The sequence below is a fragment of the Pseudophryne corroboree genome, chromosome 1 (genome assembly GCF_028390025.1).
Source record: "Pseudophryne corroboree isolate aPseCor3 chromosome 1, aPseCor3.hap2, whole genome shotgun sequence".
NCBI lineage: Eukaryota > Metazoa > Chordata > Amphibia > Anura > Myobatrachidae > Pseudophryne > Pseudophryne corroboree.
This window is the reverse complement of record NC_086444.1, coordinates 351,595,374-351,618,105: the sequence shown is the minus strand read 5'-3', so window position 1 is coordinate 351,618,105 and position 22,732 is coordinate 351,595,374. Positions and strand designations below refer to the sequence as shown.

The following is a 22,732-nucleotide window of genomic DNA, read 5'->3' as shown; positions in this document are numbered from 1 at the left end:
TTTCAGACACAAGCTGCTAGGAAAGGGATAATTTCTCACTGCTGTGACAACGATGAATGTTCATGTATCATACCTCCCAACATGACCCTCTCCAGGTGGGACAGAATATTCTGCTTCTGGACTTTTTTCTAATTTATGATTGCAGGCACCTGTGTTGAACAGGTTAACGGATAAGCACAGGTGATACAATCATACATTAAGAAGGATGTCCAGGAGCAGAGCATTCTGTCCATTTTATAGAGGGTCATGTTGGGAGGTACTGTATGCTGCTACGTGTGTGTGCATTTGAGCTTACTACCACCACTGGCTGCCATGTGCATCTCAGTGTTTACTATATATAAGCAGGCATAGCTGTAAATCGCAGGCCAGTTATTATTACACTTTAAATTATGTTCACTTATCTTTTACCTGGTTAGAGAGCTACAGGCAACCTGTGACTTTCCTACTGTTGTAGAACTACAAGTTAGTTTTGAGGTTCCTCAACAATTGTAACTCCAGCGATTGTTTATACTCGCCAGTAATACATCATACCTCTTAATGTATGATTACCATCACCTGTTCTGAAACACCTTTCTTATCCATTAACGCACAGGTTCTCAAACTCGGTCCTCAGGACCCCACACAGTGCATGTTTTGCAGGTCACCTCACAAAATGACAAGTGAGATAATTAGCTCCACCTGTGGACCTTTTAAAATGTGTCAGTGAGTAATTAATACACCTGTGCACCTGCTGGGTTACCTGCAAAACATGCACTGTGTGGGGTCCTGAGGACCGAGTTTGAGAACCTATGCATTAACCTGTTCAAAACAGATGCCGGCAATCAGGGCCAGTGCTAGGGTGTTTGGCGCCCCCTGCAAACTATAAATTTGCTCCCTCCCATATTCAACAAAGGGTCAGCGCGCGCCTTTGACGCATGCCAGGAAAAGGGGTATGGTCTCACAAGTAAGGGGCATGGCCACACAATAGTAACCCCATTTAAATTTACCCCACACAGTAGCACAATCTTATTCATTGAATACGTAATGCCCCACTCGTAGTAGTGGCATCCTTATATATAATGCACCCCAGTAGTAGTAGTAGTAGCATCCTTATATATAATGCCCCCCCGGTAGTAGTAGCAGCATCCTTAAACATAATGCACCCACAGTAGTAGTAGCAGCGTCCTTATATGTAGTGCACCCCCAGTAGTAGTAACATCCTTACACATAATGCCCCCCCAGTAGTAGTAGCGTCCTTATACGTAATGCCCCCCCAGTAGTAGTAGCATCGTTATACGTAATGCCCCCCCAGTAACAGTAGCGTCATTACACGTAATGCCCCCCAGTAATAGTAGCGTCATTACACATAATACTGCCTCCCCCAGTAGTAGCGTCCTTATACATAATTCCCCCCCAGTAGCATACTTACATGTAATGGCCCCCCAGTAGTAGCGTCATTATACATAATGCCCCCCCCCCCCCCCCAAGTAGTAGTAGCATCCTTACATGTAATGGACGCCCAGTAGTAGCATCGGTATACGTAATGTCCCCCCTGTAGTAGTAGCGTGTACTTACATGTAATGCCCCCCCCCCAGTAGTAGCGTCATTATACGTAATGCCCCCCCCCCTCAAGTAGTAGTACCGTCCTTACATATAATGGCCCCCCAGTAGTAGCATTTTTATACGTAATTCCCCCCTGTAGTAGTAGCAGCATACTTACATGTAATGCCTCTCCCAGTAGTAGTAGCATACTTACATGTAATGCCCCACCCACCCAAAGTAGTAGTAGCGTCCGTACATGTAATGGCCCCCCCAGTAGTAGCATCGTTATACGTAATGCCCCCCCAGTAGTAGTAGCGTGTACTTACATGTAATGCCCCCCCCCAGTAGTAGCGTCATTATATGTAATGACCCCCTCCTCAAGTAGTCGTACCATCCTTACATGTAATGGCCCCACCAGTAGTAGCATCGTTATACGTAATACCCGCCCTGTAGTAGTAGCGTACTTACATACAATGGCCCCACCAGTAGTAGCATCGTTATACGTAATGTCCCCACCCAAGTGGCGTCCTTACATCTAATGGCCCCCCCAGACGTAGCGTCCATAATGCGTGCGCACACAGACATACCACACACACACATTTCTTTCTCACCCTCCACTTACCTAAGTCTGGCTGGCCGCCACAGTAATTGCTGTCCCTCTATCAGCAGCCTGGTCCGTGTAGCTCCGCCCCATTTAGCCCCACCCCTTCTGTCCCATGTAGCTCCGCCTCCTTCTCTGATCCATACAGCTGCTGTCACACAGGTGAGGGGAGTGGGCTTTTCATGCTGCCAGCGCCGCTGCCTGTCATACAGTGACAGGCACAGCAGCAGCAGCAGGAGGGACAGGACGGCGCAGCAGCAGGGAAGGGATGAGGAGCAGGGGGAATGCCTTTCCGTCCCTGCGCCTTCCTGCACTGCATCCCTTCGCTGAGCAGGTAGCGCTGGGCCTGCAAGCAATCATACATGAAAGGGAAAAGTCCAGAGCATTTTGTCCCTCATGTGGGGAGGTATGCTTACAGCACTGAATGAAAGCTTGCAGACACCAGTGGCATGGTGCGTGTTGTAAGGACATCTATCATGCTGGTCTAATTAAGTGGTAGACAGGGGAGACAGACTGACAGGGAGCACCTGATCTTTAGGTTAATGGACTTTTTCCAAACCTGGCACAATGCCACATCTCAGCTACTGTATACAAGGGAACACTGCAAAGTACCACTTCCCTTGTGTAATTTTCTGAATGTGTTTTTTTGTGGGGGTAGAACATATGTCCTATATTAATGTAATCAGAATACATACGATTTCCCAGCTGATGGGATGTCGGCAGTCATATGAGCGACACAGGCACCCCAAAGCAGAGATTCCCGAAAGGGGTCTGGTAAGTATGCTTGCCCTACCCCCCTTCCCGCAGCCTAAACCTAACCATCCCTTTTTCCGCAGCCTAACCCTCCCTGGGGAAGCCTAAACCTATCCCCCTCCCACCCCCCCCGATTCTGCAGCCTAAATCTAGCCCTCCCTTTCCCACAGCCTTAAGGTGCATCTACATGGTGAGATGTTGGCTATGCCCAGAAGCACAGATTTTGACTATGTATGATTTTGACTAAAGGTGTGCACACATGGTGAGATTCGGGCTAAACCCCGATTCTAACTATGCGATAGGGGCTAGGTTGGTATCGCTAGCACATAATGACTGTGCTTGCGATACTGACTATGTGCAATTTTGGCTAAGTGTCAATTTTGACTGTCTTTTCTACGAGAGTAAAAAATTGTCTTGCCTGCACAGTCTATCTAGGCTTGCGTTTCCGACTGCGCATCGGCATCGCAAGGTGACTTTCACCTTGCGATTTGCACTAACTTTTCTTACAATTTTGACTATATAGTCAAAATCGTAAGAAAAAATCTCACCGTGTGTACACACCATTAGTGCCAATTTTGACTATATTTTGTGGGGTCTGGGACTCAGGATCGACAGCAAAAAGGTCGACGCCAATTGGTCGACCCACCTTAGGTCGACATGGAAAAAGGTCGACATGGAAAAAGGTCGACATGAGGTTTGTTTGTTTTTTTTGTTTTCTTCGTAGAGTGACCGGGAACCCCAATTAGTGCACCGCTTCGCTCGCCATGCTTCGGGCATGGTACCTTCGCTCCGCTACCGCTTTGCTCGGCACAGATTACCGTTCCAATCGTAGTCCACGTGGATCGTTAAGTATGAAAAGGTTCCAAAAAAGAAAAAAATCGTGAAAAACTCATGTCGACCTTTTTCCATGTCTACCTTTTGTCCATGTCAACTTAAGGTTTGTCGACCAATTGGCGTCGACCTAAGGTTTGTCGACCTTTTTGCTGTCGATCTGGAGTCCGGATACCATTTTGTGCTAGATAGTACACTGGAGATGGTCAAAATTTACTTGCCTGCATAGTCTATCTAGCCTTGCGATACAGACCCTCCGGGAGTACGCATCGGGATCAAAATGGTATCACAAGCTGCCTAACACCTTATGATTTCCACTAACTTTCCTTATGGTTTTGACTATATAGTCAAAATCGAAAGGATATATCTCACCGTGTGTACACACCTTAACCCTAACCATCCCCTGCAGGACTCCCGGCGGAGGTCAATCAGGATTCCCATGTTCGAGATCTGACTGCAGAGATGCCGAACACCGGTATCCTAAACAGATTCCATGCATTCACATTGGGCAAAATTCAGTGACAGGAGGTCGGGAGGGTGATATGCAATCGTTTTGGCTGTGTTGTTTTTTTTTTTTTACTTTTTATTAAAGCATCAATGACATTGATTCGAAGTAGAACAGTACATTAATAATAAAAAAAAGTCCTGTTGACAATAGTCCACAGCAGTACAAATAAAAGCACATCTGACTTCCCCGTGTACAGTTGTTTTGTTTTTGGTTTTAATCGTGCTTATTGCACCCAGAGATGTTGGGTTTAGCCACGTAAAACCACTAATCCCTAACAAAGTAATGGGCGCAATGTGAAAAGTGCCATTTGGGCAACCAAAAGGGGCACTTTCACACATTTCAGCTGCCCAGCACGGGAGGACTGCTACATGCACTGTCAAGTGTGGGACCTTATATAGACAGGTGTGTGCCTTTCCAAATCATGTCCAATTAACTGAATTTACCACAGGTGGACTCCAATTAACTGTAGGAACATCTCAAGGATGATCAGTGGAAACAAGATGCATCCGAGCTCAATTTTGAGATTCATGGCAAAGGCTAGGAATACTTATGTACATGTAATTTCTAAGTTTTTTTATTTTTAATAAATTTGCACACAAAAAAATTTTTTTTTTTCCACTTTTCCATTATGGGGTATTGTGTGTAGAACTTGTCTTTGAGGGGAAAAATTTATTTATTCCAGTTTGGAATAAGGCTGTAACATAACAAAATGTGGAAAAAATAAGAATTTACTCACCGGTAATTCTATTTCTCGTAGTCCGTAGTGGATGCTGGGAACTCCGTAAGGACCATGGGGAATAGACGGGCTCCGCAGGAGACTGGGCACTCTAAAAGAAAGATTAGGTACTATCTGGTGTGCACTGGCTCCTCCCTCTATGCCCCTCCTCCAGACCTCAGTTAGGGAAACTGTGCCCGGAAGAGCTGACACAACAAGGAAAGGATTTGGAATCCAGGGTAAGACTCATACCAGCCACACCAATCACACTGTACAACTTGTGATAACCATACCCAGTTAACAGTATGAACAACAACTGAGCCTCCTTTTACGGATGGCTCATAACAATAACCCTTTAGTGAAGCAATAACTATATACATGTATTGCAGAGTCCGCACTTGGGACGGGTGCCCAGCATCCACTACAGACTACGAGAAATAGAATTACCGGTGAGTAAATTCTTATTTTCTCTGACGTCCTAGTGGATGCTGGAAACTCCGTAAGGACCATGGGGATTATACCAAAGCTCCCAAATGGGCGGGAGAGTGCGGATGACTCTGCAGCACCGAATGAGCAAACTCAAGGTCCTCCTCAGCCAGGGTATCAAACTTGTAGAATTTAGCAAATGTGTTTGAACCCGACCAAGTAGCAGCTCGGCAAAGCTGTAAAGCCGAGACCCCTCGGGCAGCCGCCCAAGAAGAGCCCACCTTCCTTGTGGAATGGGCTTTTACTGATTTAGGATGCGGCAGTCCAGCCGCAGAATGTGCCAGCTGAATCGTGCAACAGATCCAGCGAGCAATAGTTTGCTTTGAAGCAAGAGCACCCAGCTTGTTGGGTGCATGCAGGATAAATAGCGAGTCAGTTTTCCTGACTCCAGCCGTCCTGGAAACATAAATTTTCAAAGCCCGGACTACGTCCAGCAACTTGGAATCCTCCAAGTCCCGAGTAGCCGCAGGCACCACAATAGGTTGGTTCAAATGAAACGCTGATACCACCTTTGGGAGAAATTGGGGACGAGTCCTCAATTCTGCCCTGTCCATATGGAAGATCAGAAACGGGCTTTTACACGACAAAGCCGCCAATTCTGACACACGCCTAGCTGAAGCTAAGGGCAACAGCATGACCACCTTCCACGTGAGATACTTTAGCTCCACGGTCCTAAGTGGCTCAAACCAGTGTGATTTCAGGAAATCCAACACAACGTTAAGATCCCAAGTGTCATGAATCTGCATTCTCCATCGCATCACTACTGTGGAACTACAGGTTCCAGCAGTTCATTTCTATTCCAGTTCTAGTTTTCAGTCTACTGCAGCCTGGAGTACACAGTGCTTCAGCTAACTCACAGCTGATCTGAACACCTAATCCAACAGGGTGTGTTCTCACAGATGCAACATCCAATCATCACAGACCAAGGGGTATAAACTCCAGTTCCTGGCTCAGTCTCATGGCCTTGGACAAACTGTCAGGATTCTGATTTAGTATGTCCCCGGAGGGGGCACTAGTGGGTCAGTGTAGGAGTGATAGAGGAAACTGGGAAACGGACAAAAAGTTCCGCGCATGTGCGCTTGATATTTATTATCACACAGGGATAACCGATGACAGGAACAATGAATAATAACTTAATCCGATAAATTAATATTTCAAAAGTCACTGGTAACAAATAAGCAATGAAGATGAACTTGAAACTTGATATAAATGATAAGGCAATAATGAAATCGGATGCAGCAAACAAAACTCTGGTATAGAACGAATAGCCATCAAAGCACACAGTCTCTGTAGAAGCATACGTCTTTAAGCCAAGCAAGGCCCTAGCAGGAGACAGTCCTAACACAGCAAGATGTTAAGTGCTAAAGGCAATGCACAGTGTGGAATGCTGGTAACTAGGTGAAGAGACTGAGAACACACCTGAGGAAAGTCTCTTACTGCAGATTGGTGTAGCAAACTGGAACAATGAAGACTGGAGACTGGAACGGAACTGGAACTGCTGGGACCTGTAGTTCCACAGGTCCAATACACAGGGGTATCTCTGCAGACAGAGGACTGCAAACAGGAGACGCCTGTTCACAGAATGTGACGTGATGTCCAAGGCTGGAACGGAACTGGAACTGCTGGGACCTGTAGTTCCACAGGTCCAATACACAGGGGTATCTCTGTGAACAGGCGTCTCCTGTTTGCAGTCCTCTGTCTGCAGAGATACCCCTGTGTATTGGACCTGTGGAACTACAGGTCCCAGCAGTTCCAGTTCCGTTCCAGTTTCCAGTTCCAGGTTCCAGTCTCCATTGTTCCAGTCTGCAGTAAGAGACTTTCCTCAGGTGTGTTCTCAGCCTCTTCACCTAGTTACCAGCATTCCACACTGTGCATTGCCTTTAGCACTTAACATCTTGCTGTGTTAGGACTGTCTCCTGCTAGGGCCTTGCTTGGCTTAAAGACGTATGCTTCTACAGAGACTGTGTGCTTTGATGGCTATTCGTTCTATACCAGAGTTTTGTTTGCTGCATCTGATTTCATTATTGCCTTATCATTTATATCAAGTTTCAAGTTCATCTTCATTGCTTATTTATTTGTTACCAGTGACTTTAGAAATATTCATTTATCGGATTAAGTTATTATTCATTGTTCCTGTCATCGGTTATCCCTGTGTGATAATAAATATCAAGTGCACATGCGCGGAACTTTTTGTCCGTTTCCTCTATCACTCCTACACTGACCCACTAGTGCCCCCTCCGGGGACATACTAAATCAGAATCCTGACACCAAGGTGCCACTGGAGGCACAAAAGGGGGCTGAATATGCAGCACTCCCTTTACAAACGTCTGAACTTCAGGCAGTGAAGCCAGTTCTTTTTGAAAGAAAATAGATAGGGCCGAAATCTGGACCTTTATGGACCCCAATTTTAGGCCAATAGTCACCCCTGTATGTAGGAAGTGCAGAAATCGACCCAGCTGGAAATCCTCTTTTGGGGCCTTCCTGGCCTCACACCAAGCGACATATTTCCGCCATATGCGGTGATAATGCTTTGCTGTCACATCCTTCCTAGCTTTTATCAGCGTAGGAATCACTTCATCTGGAATGCCCTTTTCCGTTAGGATCCGGCGTTCAACCGCCATGCCGTCAAACGCAGCCGCGGTAAGTCTTGGAACAGACAGGGCCCCTGCTGTAACAGGTCCTGTCTGAGAGGCAGAGGCCATGGGTCCTCTGAGATCATTTCTTGTAGTTCTGGGTACCAAGTTATTCTTGGCCAATCCGGAACGATGAGTATAGTTCCTATTCCTCTCTTTCTTACTATCCTCAGTACCTTGGGTATGAGAGGAAGAGGAGGGAACACATAAACCAACTGGTACACCCACGGTGTCACTAGTGCGTCCACAGCTATCGCCTGAGGGTCCCTTGACCTGGCGCAATATTTTTTTAGCTTTTTGTTGAGGCGGGACGCCATCATGTCCACCCGTGGCAGTTCCCAGCGATTTACAATCTGTGTGAAGACTTCTTGATGATGTCCCCACTCTCCCGGGTGGAGGTCGTGCCTGCTGAGGAAGTCTGCTTCCCAGTTGTCCACTCCCGGAATGAACACTGCTGACAGTGCTAGCACGTGATTCTCCGCCCATCTAAGAATCCTTGTGGCTTCTGCCACTGCCATCCTGCTTCTCGTGCCGCCCTGGCGGTTTACATGGGCGACCGCCGTGATGTTGTCTGACTGAATCAGTACTGGGTGGTTTTGAAGCAGGGGCTCTGCTTGACTCAGGGCGTTGTAAATGGCCCTTAGTTCCAGTATATTTATGTGTAGTGAAGTCTCCAGATTTGACCACTGTCCTTGGAAGTTTCTTTCCTGAGTGACTGCCCCCCGTCCTCGGAGGCTTGCATCCGTGGTCACCAGGACCCAGTCCTGTATGCCGAACCTGCGGCCCTCGAGAAGATGAGCACTCTGCAGCCACCACAGCAGAGACACCCTGGCCCTTGGGGACAGGGTGATCAACCGATGCATCTGAAGATGCGATCCGGACCATTTGTCCAACAGATCCCACTGAAAGATCCTTGCATGGAACCTGCCGAAGGGAATTGCTTCGTAAGAAGCCACCATCTTTCCCAGGACTCGCGTGCAGTGATGCACCGACACCTGTTTTGGTTTCAGGAGGTCCCTGACCAGAGATGACAATTCCTGGGCCTTCTCCACCGGGAGAAACACCTTCTTCTGTTCTGTGTCCAGAATCATGCCCAGGAAAAGCAGACGCGTCGCAGGAATCAGCTGCGACTTTGGGATATTCAGAATCCAGCCGTGCTGTTGCAACACTTCCTGAGAGAGTGCTACGCTGACCAACAACTGCTCCCTGGACCTCGCCTTCATGAGGAGATCGTCCAAGTACGGGATAATTATAACTCCCTTCTTCCGAAGGAGTATCATCATTTCGGCCATTACTTTGGTAAATATTCTCGGTGCCGTGGAGAGACCAAACGGTAACGTCTGGTATTGGTAATGACAGTCCTGTACCACAAACCTGAGGTATTCCTGGTGAGGTGGGTAAATGGGGACATGCAAGTAAGCATCCTTGATGTCCAGCGACACCATAAAATCCCCCTCTTCCAGGCTTGCAATAACCGGCCTGAGCAATTCCATTTTGAACTTGAACATCTTTATATAAGTGCTCAAGGATTTTAAATTCAGTCAGAATGGGTCTCACCGAACCGTCCGGTTTCGGTACCACAAACATTGTGTCACGATCCGGGTATCTGGACGCCATTACTTACCCTTCAGATGCCTCCTAAGGCTGGCTCAGCGTTCCAGGACCGGATTCCGCTGTTCCTGAGTTTCCACATGCAGAATGTCAGAGTGGTGATTTCATCAGCCGCGGCCTCCGCTGTGCCCGCGTGGTTAAATGTGCGCTTGTCAGTCTGGCGTCTCCTGTGGCCGGCGTCGCCATTACTGTTTCAATTCTCACATGGATTACAAACCAAACTTCCCTCCAAGTGTCTGCATGGGCGCAGCCATCTTGGATTTTGTCATCTGATTATTTCCACCAATCTGCTGTCTGTATTGTTGATTTGCATAATTGCCTAGCAAACCCCTTCCTTGCTGCAGGTATAAGTATGCTGTGCCTGAGCAAGGAAGGCGTCAGTGCTTTGGTTGTCTAACCTAGTTCCAGTTTGTCTCTCTCCTGTGGTTGTCTTCCAGGTTCCAGCTCCTGTCTCCAGACTTCTGCTATAGAGACCCGCACCAGCATTCCATCTGCGGTGTAGCCTGACTCTCCGATCCATTCTGGACTCACCTGTTTCCAGCTACAACAATCACCTGCTTCCAGCCCAGCTTCCAGCAGTGTACAGCTTCACTTAAAGGGCCGGTGTCCTTTTCTGCAGTTTACCACTCTCCACCGGTATTATTATTTCACCGCTCTCAAACAATCACCTGCTTCCAGCCCAGCTTCCAGCAGTGTATAGCTTCTCTTAAAGGGCCGGTGTCCTTTTCTGCAGTTTACCACTCTCCACCGGTATTATTATTTCACCGCTCTCAAACTCCAAACTTCATTATTATTTCATCGCTCTCAAGTTCGTTTATTATTTAACTGGTTCCAGCCAGTATCCACTCCGTACCAACAACAGTCTGGTTCCAGCCAGTATCCACAGCAGCCGTTTTACCTTCAGCAGCCCAGCCTTTCCTGGTACATCAGCTGGTACGATCCTGGGTTCTCTCCATTGCTACAGTCAGGCCTGGTAAGGACTTTCCAACTAGAAGATTATAAGAACTGTCTCACTCTACCAGTGCCTGTGGCCCTTGCCACCCTGTAGTACCCAGGAATTGTATTTATCCTCTGTTGACTTTTATGTTTCCTTTTACTGCTGCTGTGTTAGAGTTTGTCATAATAAATATCATTGACTTTTATCCTGGTTGTCGTGGTCACGCCTTCGGGCAGTTATTCTACATGTTACTTACATGTCTAGGGGTCTGATACAACCTCCCAGGTTCCGTTACATCTCAGCCCCTACAACTGAGGCTGCCTCCCGTCAGCTCAGGCCCTCAGTTGTGACACATTGTGGAATAGTAACCCCTTCCCTGTTGAAGGAGGGGGACCTTGATTATCACCTGCTGGAGGTACAGCTTGTGAATTGCCGCCAGTACTACCTCCCTTTCCCTGGGAGCAGCTGGCAAGGCTGATTTGAGGTAACGGCGAGGGGTGTCGCCTCGAACTCCAGTTTGTATCCCTGAGATACAATTTGTACAGCCCAGAGATCCAAGCTTGAAAAAGGAGAACAATCTCCGAAACGCGTCGTTTGGACGACACGGATGCCTTTCATCTACATTGCCTGACTCCCTACTCTACCTTCCAATTGGAATAAGCCTATTTGCGGTGGTGCCACATTTATTCCACCGGGACCGGATTGCCTTTCTCCACAAAGGCTCTCTGCCCACCGCAAATCCCACTTGGGGTGAGATATTTTGGGATTGGCACTTTCTATATTTTATTTCTATTTTTGTGATACATTTTTCTTATGTATTAAAGTACTGTATTTTATCTGATAACCAGTTTCAAGCATTTTTGTTACAAGGGCGCCTATGCACACATCCACCTTCCTTTTGTTTGCATTGTATGTGGTGGGATGTGGTGTTCCCCCAGTGATGTGTGATGGCTGCCTAGTGTAACATTTATTGCGCACTTCAGAAATTTATTCTGGTTTACATACAGCCCAGAGATCCACCAGCGAACCCACTGGTTGCTGAAGTTTCGGAGACGCGCCCCCACCGCACCTGGCTCCGCCTATGGAGCCCCAACGTCATGCGGTGGACTTAGTGGAAGCAGGGGAGGATTTTTGTTCCTGGGAACTGGCTGCCTGGTGCAGCTTCTTTCCTCTACCCTTGCCTCTGGCCAGAAAGGATGCTCCTCTGACCCGCTTGCCTTTCTGAGGCCGAAAGGACTGCACTTGATAATACGGTGCTTTCTTAGGCTGTGAGGGAACCTGAGGTAAAAAAGTCGACTTCCCAGCTGTTGCTGTGGATACGAGGTCCGAGAGACCGTCCCCAAACAATTCCTCACCCTTATAAAGGCAAAACCTCCATGTGTTTTTTAGAATCCGCATCACCTGTCCACTGCCGAGTCCATAATACTCTCCTGGCAGAAATGGACATTACATTCATTCTAGATGCCAGCAGGCAAATGTCCCTCTGGGCATCCCGCATATATAAGACGACGTCTTTTATATGTTCGATTGTTTGCAAAACAGTATCCCTGTCGAGGGAATCAATGTTGTCTGACAAGGAATCAGTCCATGCTGCTGCAGCACTACACATCCAGGCTGAAGCAATAGCAGGTCTCAGTAGAGTACCAGAGTGTGTATACACAGACTTCAGGATAGCTTCCTGCTTTCTATCCGCAGGCTCCTTTAGGGCGGCCGTATCCTGAGACGGCAGTGCCACCCTTTTAGATAAGCGTGTTAGCGCCTTGTCCACTCTAGGGGATGTTTCCCAACGTAACCTATCCGTTGGCGGGAAAGGGTACGCCATCAGTAACCTCTTAGAAATCACTAGTTTTTTATCAGGGGAACTCCACGCTTCTTCACACAATTCATTTAATTCATCAGATGGGGGAAAAGTCACTGGCTGCTTTTTCTCCCCAAACATAATACCCCTCTTGGTGGTAACCGGGTTAATGTCAGAAATGTGCAATACATCTTTCATTGCAGTAATCATGCATCGGATGGCTTTTGTAGACTGTACATTTGTCTCATCCTCATCTACACTGGAGTCAGACTCCGTGTCGACATCTGTGTCTGCCATCTGAGCTAGCGGGCGTTTATGAGCCCCTGACGGCTTCTGAGTCGCCTGGGCAGGCGCGGGCTGAGACCCCGGCTGTCCCAAGGCTGCTGCGTCATTGAACCTTTTATGTAAGGAGTTGACACTGTCGGTTAAGACCTTCCACATATCCATCCAATCAGGTGTCGGCCCCGTCGGGGGCAACACCACACTTATATGCCCCTGCTCCGCCTCCACGTAGCCCTCCTCATCAAACATGTCGACACAGCCGTACCGACACACCGCACACACACAGGGAATGCTCAGACTAAGGACAGGACCCCACAAAGTCCTTTGGGGAGACAGAGAGAGAGTATGCCAGCACACACCACAGCGCTATATAACACAGGGATTTACACTATAAAAAGTGATTTACCCAATAGCTGCTTAAATATCTTATTTGCGCCTAAATTTATGTGCCCCCCCTCTCTTTTTTACCCTTCTTGTATCAGGATACTGCAGGGGAGAGCCTGGGGAGCTGCTTCCAGCGGAGCTGTGAAGGGAAAATGGCGCTGGTGTGCTGAGGAAGAAGGCCCCGCCCCCTCAGCGGCGGGCTTCTGTCCCGCGTTTTAAGTAACTTAATGGTGGTTTTTTTTACACATATACAGTTTTCAGACTGTATTTTGTGTATTTTAAGTGCCAAAAGGTATTATAATTGCTGCCCAGGGCGCCCCCCCCCCCCCCCCAGGGAGCCCCCCCCCCCCCCCCCCAGGGAGCCAGTGCACACCAGATAGTACCTAATCTTTTTTTTTAGAGTGCCCAGTCTCCTGCGGAGCCCGTCTATTCCCCATGGTCCTTACGGAGTTCCCAGCATCCACTAGGACGTCAGAGAAAGCGAAAGTGCTATGAATACTTTCCGGATACACTGTATCAGTGCCCCACTGATTGTAGCATGCATCTACCATACACGACAGTGCTTAAGATAGAGTAGAATAGCATTAAAATAACACTGTCCAACCCCCATCTCCCACTCCATACTGATTTGGAAAATACTGTAATAGAGTACACTGGAAGACCTCGTGTTTTTTTCTGTGCACATCCTGGCTCCTCTCTCCAACTCCAAGTATTTGACATCATACACACGTGTGTCATGAGTGGTCACATGCACAGTACTGCAGGACTGGAGCCACAGGCATGCGCTGGAGCCCAACAGCTGTCTAATCACTGACAGCCTGCTTGTGATCTTTTTGGAAATGGCCTCTATACAGGCTTGTCGGCAGGCCCCCATGGACCAACAGGGCCCTAAGCAGCAGCTTTGGTTGCCTTATGGTAAATCCTCCACTGGATGGCGCCCAACATGGCTTTTAATTTTGAGGGAAAAAATTAATTTATTCCAGATTGGAATAAGGCTGTAACATAAGAAAATGTGGAAAAAGCGAAGCGCTGTGAATACTTTCCGGATGCACTGTATATAATCAATACAGTCACACTGACTGAAGGGTGTAATGATTAATATTATAAGGCACGACGGACCTGCTAAATGGCTACAACCAGTCAAGGGGGGGGGGGGGGGGACACGACTCATATATAATACAGTCAACACTAATGTGATTGGGTGTAATAAGTTTTATAAGGTATGGGTGTCTGGCCTGCATTACATATAAGTGCCCCCCCTCCAACTGATTGTAGCACGTACCCCATCCCTTATAATATCAATTACTGCACCTCTCAGTCAGTGACTGTATATCAGTGCAGGAAGCGATTAAAATACAGCTAGTCGGGATCCCGGCGGTCACAGTGCCGACGATGCCGAAATACTGACTAGCAGTGAAATACCACCACCGAACTACCGGCGACACAGGCTATTCTCCCTCTGAGGGTGTCCACGACACCCATAGAGGGAGGATATGTAACCTGTGGCAACCACAGCGAGCCACCGTGCCCATGGCAAGAGCAGCGAGCCCACAAGGTGCTTTCTAGCACTCGCACCGCTGCAGGCATTCTGGCGGATGGGATCCTGCTGTCAGGATCATGACAGCCATGATCCCATCCGCTGGCAATTCAAACTGAACCCATCAGTGCCTTTAGTGTGACTCCATTATACGAGGTCTGAAAATTAAATTAGCAAACACCCTACTGTGCAGTAGCAGATTTACCACTAGGCAACCAAAGCAGCCGCAAGGGCCTGGCAGGTCGCCAACATATCATGGAGCCGGGAGGGTATTTCTGATTTCTGCTGAAAATGTCCGAGTGCTGGGCTGGCTAAATACTCCTGGCAGGCTGTCAGTGACTAGATGGCTGCCAGATGCTAGCACCTGCCTGAGCACAGTGCCTACAGTGTGATTTAAAGGGCAGCACGGACGGTGTAATGGTTAGCATTACTGCCTCACAGCACTCAGGTCATGGGTTCAATTCTCACTATGGCCCTAACTGTGTGGAGTTTGTATATTCTCCCCATTCTTGCATGAGTTCCCACCTGGTATCCTCCCACAATCCAAAAATATACTGGTAGGTTAATTGGCTCACAACAAATTTAACCCTAGCGTGAATGTGTACATGTGGAAGACAATATAAGGCCACTTATTATGAATAAGGATTACAAATAATGATTGCCATTTTAAAATTCCGTCCAGACTCACATGAAGTCTCGCAGAGCCTGCTTCTCGCAGACTATAGCATTCTACCCATGTGGGTATACAGATCTATTAAGCATTACTTCACGCCCTGAACGTACCCATTTAAAGGCAGACATTTGGTAATATACAAATTTCCTTAGGTACTGTAAAGCGTTCTGCAGAGAAGAAATAATTCCTGTTCTGTGAATGTATACCTGTAGATGTGTTGAGGGAGCTTTTGTGTGGAATGAACGGTTTAGCGTTTTCCAATTAGCCCAGCTATTGTTAAACAGGAATTAAGCTGTGTAGAGTCTTGTCAGGGGGCTCGGAGAAATCAGAATGTCAAAACTCCATATGGGGAAAGTTTATTTGATTAAATAAATGGGGGAAAACAAAACAGAATTATGCAAAAGATTGATGATGGTTTCATGTAACTTGCAAATCTGTGCCTCCAGCTAGTGGGGAATAAATGGGTTTAATAAGCTTAATAAAATAACAACGGAGGATGCCAGGATAAGCCTTCAAAAAGAGTTATTAAAGAAGAGATTGTTTAAAGCTATGCAAACTTTTCAGATCCACAATCAAAATGCATAAAACCTTAGAGCACATACTTTCAGGTAGAATTAGTCAATGCACAACTAGACAAGACAGCTGTACCCAATTTCCAGGGAAGGATTTTTTTCGGCCCAGCACCGGCCATTTTCACAAGCAGATAGACGTTGCTTGGCCCATCTTCAATACCTCCCTTCTCACAGAGCTTTAGCATCACAGTGAGGTTTTGCATATATGCCTTCATATACATCTGTTCATTACTATCATTTCCAGTATATAGGGCCAATTATAATATTCAGCACTGTACAGAGAATATGTAATCATTCACAAGGGTCATAGGCATGCACACAGAGTGTACGCACATAGGGGGCAATTCAATTGTTTGTGCTGCCCCCTGCTTGGGGTCTATATGAATGGGTGCCTTACTATGGACGCGCCCAACAGCACTGGCTAAACCCGTCTTGAGCAGTTGTTAGGGCATCCAAATTACCGTTTGTTTGCCAAAACCACGGACTTTGCGCACATTTCTCGCACTTTAGAAGGCTGCGAGAAGACACGCGTTTCCCATAGCTAACGGGTGCACGAATGAAGCAACAACTGAATTGCTAAGTCAGGCGCCCACAAACAATTGAATCACCCCCATAGTGTTTATTTTGATGAGACCACCTAAGAGGTGTCTGCCTTAAAGAGTGTGTGTAGTGTTAATTTTAGCACACTGCACCTAATCACTGAGGAGGGCAAATTTTAATTTTGAAGGGCAAAACTTTATACATACATCACTAACAGAGAACAGAATGAGTGAGGAGCAGTGATCCAAGAGGAGAATGAAACAGTCTGTGTTGGTGGAGGGTAGAGTAACGTAGCGAGTGCTGGGTACAGCTGTAGGGTTGAGGTTAGTGGTTTATATCTAGGGAGGGGAAAATTTGTGATTGAGGCAAGCAATCGGTGCCTGGGGACCGGAGGGTGGGGGAAGTGAGCTGTTTTGCATAGGTCATGATGGGTTGGGGGTTTTAAGGGTAAGATGTGTGGTCTATGCCAGGGGGGTGTTCACCCCCTGACGATACCCTGCACATCGCCTATGACAACAGTCCGTGCTCCAGCCTGCAGACTAAATTCTTTACCACACCCATTTAACAGTTTATACTTAACCCACATATATCAGTCAGCCACTGTGACACCATGCTACCCTATATATACGCATCGTATGGATAGCTTCTTTATGTCTAGTGGAAGATTTTAGTGTAAGGTATGTATCATTTTTGTTACATACAGATTCAGTACACCATAGGACCTCCTCCTATTCTGAGCAGCTGTACTGAGCCTTCTGTAAAGAAGGAAATTGCTGCTGCTGTTTAATCACACATCTATGGAGCAGGTCGGTGGAGGTAACATGCTGTGAGTACACTTCAATTTGCAACTGTACTCAACCATCATCAAAAGCAAGAAAGGGGTGATAATTATATTGAGTAGCCAATCCTCCCACAAGGTACTACAGTGCTTGCATGTGGAGACCTAAAAGTCACATGTTGGGAAGATAACAGTATCGGCATCACAGTTTTGCAGATTTCATCCATCATGTTTGTGCGCAAATTGCTAATATTGCATTATAGACCTATACAATCTAGATTACAGGGATATACAGAGACACTTTGTTCTGTAACCGACTGTAGATTAATGGAAAGGTAGTAGCATAAATGTGCACATTGAAAGTAGATTATTACCTATCCCTTTTACCATACGTAATAAGTACTGTAAATCTACTATGGTATTTTTGTTACGGTACTGCTATTTGGGGGGCATAGGGGATTTGCTTCCATGTCTCACCATATTTACATTCCAAGATTGTGTTATTTATACATCACAGTGCAACAATGTACACAATGCTGAAGCCCAAACCCGGGAGCCCTTTCTTAGGAAACATTAGGGATGAGCAATGACGCCCTTTACACTTACAGCTTTAAAATAGAAATGACTTAATACCGGGTACTTATGATGGTGCAATACAACTGGTAGTCGAAGGGAAGTGTATGATTTTCGTTGGCCCCTGCCGATAGATCAGACTTGGGGGCATATTCAATTAGCAGCAATAATGGACTTTTCGCGTGAAAAGTCCGGTTTTCGCGCGAAAAAAAACTTACTTTTCCCGTGAAACGCAATTACAGCCTATTCAATTTTCCGGGAAAATTTATCGGTGATCATTTTTTCACTAATTTCACTTCACCTACTCTGAAGCAAGTGAAAAGTTGGGAAAAGTCACTATTTTAAGGTAAAAATATTTGGATATGGTACAGAACTCCTGGGACACCCCCCTTAATGACTAATTAGGCACGTTGAGGTTTTTAATTATTTTTAATCGGCCAATAATGACATGTCATTTTTGGGGTGAAAAAGTACAAAGTAATGGAAATTGGGGTTCAAGGTATGGGACAGGTATATTGGGGTGCTTTATGAGTGAGACAGGTGTTTTTAGGCTTGCAGATGGGAGTAATCGGTCTGTTTCCACTTTTTTTAAAGTACCCTAAAATGACCCAAATATATACTTATACCCATTTTCATGTACCCCAAATGCAATGAGAGCATTTATTTTGCTCAAAAAAAACTTGCTTTCTATCATTTTTTTTGCATTTTTTTTTTAAATGCATATAACAGCCATTTCACACAATTTAAGTCCCCAAAAACTCTCTAATGTGATCTCTAATACACTTCTCTTCTGTTTTCCTATGTTAGTTTAGCATTTTGTGGGGTACAGGCTGATTTCCCCATTTTCACCTGCACTTTTCACTGCAAGAATTTTCAGGTGAAACCCGTTTGGAATTAAATAGGTCGAAAAACTGAGCGTTTTTCGCAGCAATTTTCGCCCGATTGCCGCTGAAAAATTTTGGGTGAAAAATTGCCGCGAATTTGCGGATAATGGAATACCCTAGTTAGTCTGTATTTTGGCCTCATTAGTCTAAAATAGGATTCCAGGTCTTGGAGGCAATTAGAAGTGAAGTTATTTGCTAGTTGGGGGAAAACCCTGCTGAACACAATGGCAGAATGTATATTCTATAAGAAAGCAGCTTTACAACATGTGCTGTGAGTAGGACGGTACCCTCTCCTCTGTGTTTGGAAAACTAATATCATTCTTTGTTGCTTTTTCTTCCTCGCAGTTAGAAATGTGCATGATGTGTATTGGTGCCAAATTGATCATAAATGACCTAACTACTATATGCAAATCAGTGTAAAATAAGATTTTACTTACCGATAAATCTATTTCTCATAGTCCGTAGTGGATGCTGGGGACTCCGTCAGGACCATGGGGAATAGCGGCTCCGCAGGAGACAGAGCACAAAAGCAAGCTTTTAGGATCACATGGTGTGTACTGGCTCCTCCCCCTATGACCCTCCTCCAAGCCTCAGTTAGGTACTGTGCCCGGACGAGCGTACACAATAAGGAAGGATCTTGAATCCCGGGTAAGACTCATACCAGCCACACCAATCACACCGTACAACTTGTGATTTGAACCCAGTTAACAGTATGATAACAATGAAGTAGCCTCTAAAAAAGATGGCTCACAACAATAATAACCCGATTTTTTGTAACAATAACTATGTACAAGTAATGCAGACAATCCGCACTTGGGATGGGCGCCCAGCATCCACTACGGACTATGAGAAATAGATTTATCGGTAAGTAAAATCTTATTTTCTCTAACGTCCTAGTGGATGCTGGGGACTCCATCAGGACCATGGGGATTATACCAAAGCTCCCAAACGGGCGGGAGAGTGCGGATGACTCTGCAGCACCGAATGAGAGAACTCCAGGTCCTCCTCAGCCAGGGTATCAAATTTGTAGAATTTTGCAAACGTGTTTGCCCCTGACCAAGTAGCTGCTCGGCAAAGTTGTAAAGCCGAGACCCCTCGGGCAGCCGCCCAAGATGAGCCCACCTTCCTTGTGGAATGGGCATTTACAGATTTTGGCTGTGGCAGGCCTGCCACAGAATGTGCAAGCTGAATTGTACTACAAATCCAACGAGCAATAGTCTGCTTAGAAGCAGGAGCACCCAGCTTTTTGGGTGCCTACAATATAAACAGCAAGTCAGACTTTCTGACTCCAGCCGTCCTGGAATTATATATATATATATATATATATATATATATATATATATATATATATATATATATATATATATATATATATATATATATATATATATATTCAGGGCCCTGACAACGTCTAGCAACTTGGAGTCCTCCAAGTCCCTAGTAGCCGCAGGCACCACAATAGGTTGTTTCAGGTGAAACGCTGACACCACCTTAGGAAGAAACTGGGGACGAGTCCGCAGTTCTGCCCTGTCCGAATGGAAAATCAAATATGGGCTTTTGTAAGACAAAGCCGCCAATTTTGACAATCGCCTGGCCGAGGCCAGGGCCAACAGCATGGTCACTTTCCATGTGAGATATTTCAAATCCACAGATTTGAGTGGTTCAAACCAATATGATTTGAGGAATCCAAACACTACGTTGAGATCCCACGGTGCCACTGGAGGCACACAAGGGCTGTATATGCAATACTCCCTTGACAAACGTCTGGACTTCAGGAACTGAAGCCAATTCTTTCTGGAAGAAAATCTATAGGGCCGAAACTTGAACCTTAATGGACCCCAATTTGAGGCTCATAGACACTCCTGTTTGCAGGAAGTGCAGAAATCGACCTAGTTGAAATTTTTTCGTGGGGCCTTCCTGGCCTCACCCACGCAACATATTTTTACCACATGTGGTGATAACGTTGTGCGGTCACCTCCTTCCTGGCTTTGACCAGGGTAGGTATGACCTCTTCCGGAATGCCTTTTCCCTTAGGATCCGGCGTTCAAACCGCCATGCCGTCAAACGCAGTCGCGGTAAGTCTTGGAACAGACAAGGTCCCTGCTGGAGCAGGTCCTTTCTTAAAGGCCGATGCCACGGTTCCTCTTGGAACAGACATGGTACTTGCTGAAAGCAAATCCCTTCTTAGCTCCCGAGGCCATTAGTCCTCTGTGAGCATCTCTTGAAGTTCCGGTTACCAAGTCCCTCTTGGCCAATCCGGAGCCACGAGTATAGTTCTTACTCCTCTATGTCTTATAATTCTCAATACCTTGGTTATGAGAAGCAGAGGAGGGAACACATACACCGACTGTTACACCCACGGTGTTACCAGGACGTCCACAGCTATCGCCTGAAGGTCTCGTGACCTGGCGCAATACCTGTCCCATTTTTTGTTCGGGCGGGACGCTATCATGTCCACCTTTGGTCTTTCCCAACGGTTCACAATCATGCGGAAAACTTCCCGATGAAGTTCCCACTCTCCCGGGTGGAGGTCGTGCCTGCTGAGGAAGTCTGCTTCCCAGTCGTCCACTCCCGGAATGAACACTGCTGACCGTGCTATCACATGATTTCCCGCCTAGCGAAAAATCCTTGCAGTTTTGCCACTGCCCTCCTGCTTCTTGTGCCGCCCTTTCTGTATACGTGGGCGACTGCCGTGATGTTATCCCACTGGATCAATACCGGCTGACCTTGAAGCAGAGGTCTTGCTAAGCTTAGAGCATTATAAATTTGCTCTTAGCTCCAGTATATTTATGTGGAGAGAATTCTCCAGACTTGATCACACTCCTTGTGTGACTGCTCCCCAGCCTCTCAGGCTGGCCTCCGTGGTCACCAGCATCCAATCCTGAATGCCGAATCTGCGGCCCTCTAGAAGATGAGCACTCTGTAATCACCACAGGAGAGACACCCTTGTCCTTGGATATAGGGTTATCCGCTGATGCATCTGAAGATGCGATCCGGACCATTTGTCCAGCAGATCCCACTGAAGAGTTCTTGCGTGAAATCTGCCGAATGGAAGCGCTTCGTAATAAGCCACCATTTTTACCAGGACTCTTGTGCAATGATGCACTGACACTTTTCCTGGTTTTAGGAGGATCCCGATTAGCTCGGATAACTCCCTGGCTTTCTCCTCTGGGAGAAACACCTTTTCCTGGACTGTGTCCAGAATCATCCCTAGGACCAGCAGACGTGTCGTCGGAACAACTGCGGTTTTGGAATATTTAGAATCCACCCGTGCTGTCGTAGAACTACTTGAGATAGTGCTACTCCGACCTCCAACTGTTCTCTGGACCTTGTTCTTATCAGGAGGTCGTCCATTTTCTTTGAAGACGAATCCTCCTTTCGGTCATTACCTTGGTAAGGACCCGGGGTGCCTTGGACAATCCAACGGCATCGTCTTGAAACGGATAGTGACAGTTCTGTACCCCGAACCTGAGGTACCCTTGGTGAGAAAAGGCAAATTTTGGGACATGGAGGTAAGCATCCCTGATGTCCCGGGACACCATATAGTCCCCTTGTTCTTTGCTATCACTGCTCTGAGTGACTCCATCTGGATTTGAACCCTTGCAAGTGTTCAAATTTTTCAGATTTAGAATAGGTCTCACCTAGCCTTCAGTACCACCATATAGTGTGGAGTAATACCCCTTTCCTTGTTGTCGGAGGGGTCATTTTATTATCACCTGCTGGGAATACAGCTTGTGAATTGTTTTCAATACTGCCTCCCTGTCGGAGGGAGACATTGGTACAGCAGACTACAGGAACCTGCGAGGGGGGAAACCTCTCGACATTCCAATCTGTACCCCTTGGATACTACTTGTAGGATCCAGGGGTCCTGTACGGTCCCAGCGTCATGCTGAGAACTTGGTAGAAGCGGTGGAGGGCTTCTGTTCCTGGGAATGGGCTGCCTGCTGCAGTCTTCTTCCCTTTCCTCTATCCCTGGGCAGATATGACTCTTATAGGGACGAAAGGACTGAGGCTGAAAAGACGGTGTCTTTTTCTGCAGAGATGTGACTTAGGGTAAAAAACTGTGGATTTTCCAGCAGTTGCCCTGGCCACCAGGTCCCATGGACCGACCCCAA

At 46.7% G+C, this 22,732-nt stretch overlaps 1 protein-coding gene across 10 annotated transcripts in view; it reads right to left on the bottom strand.

Moving 5' to 3' along the window:
* ARVCF (ARVCF delta catenin family member) overlaps positions 1–22,732 on the bottom strand; it is a 1,509,311-nt gene that overhangs the window by 241,472 nt on the left and 1,245,107 nt on the right. The window lies entirely within an intron of this gene.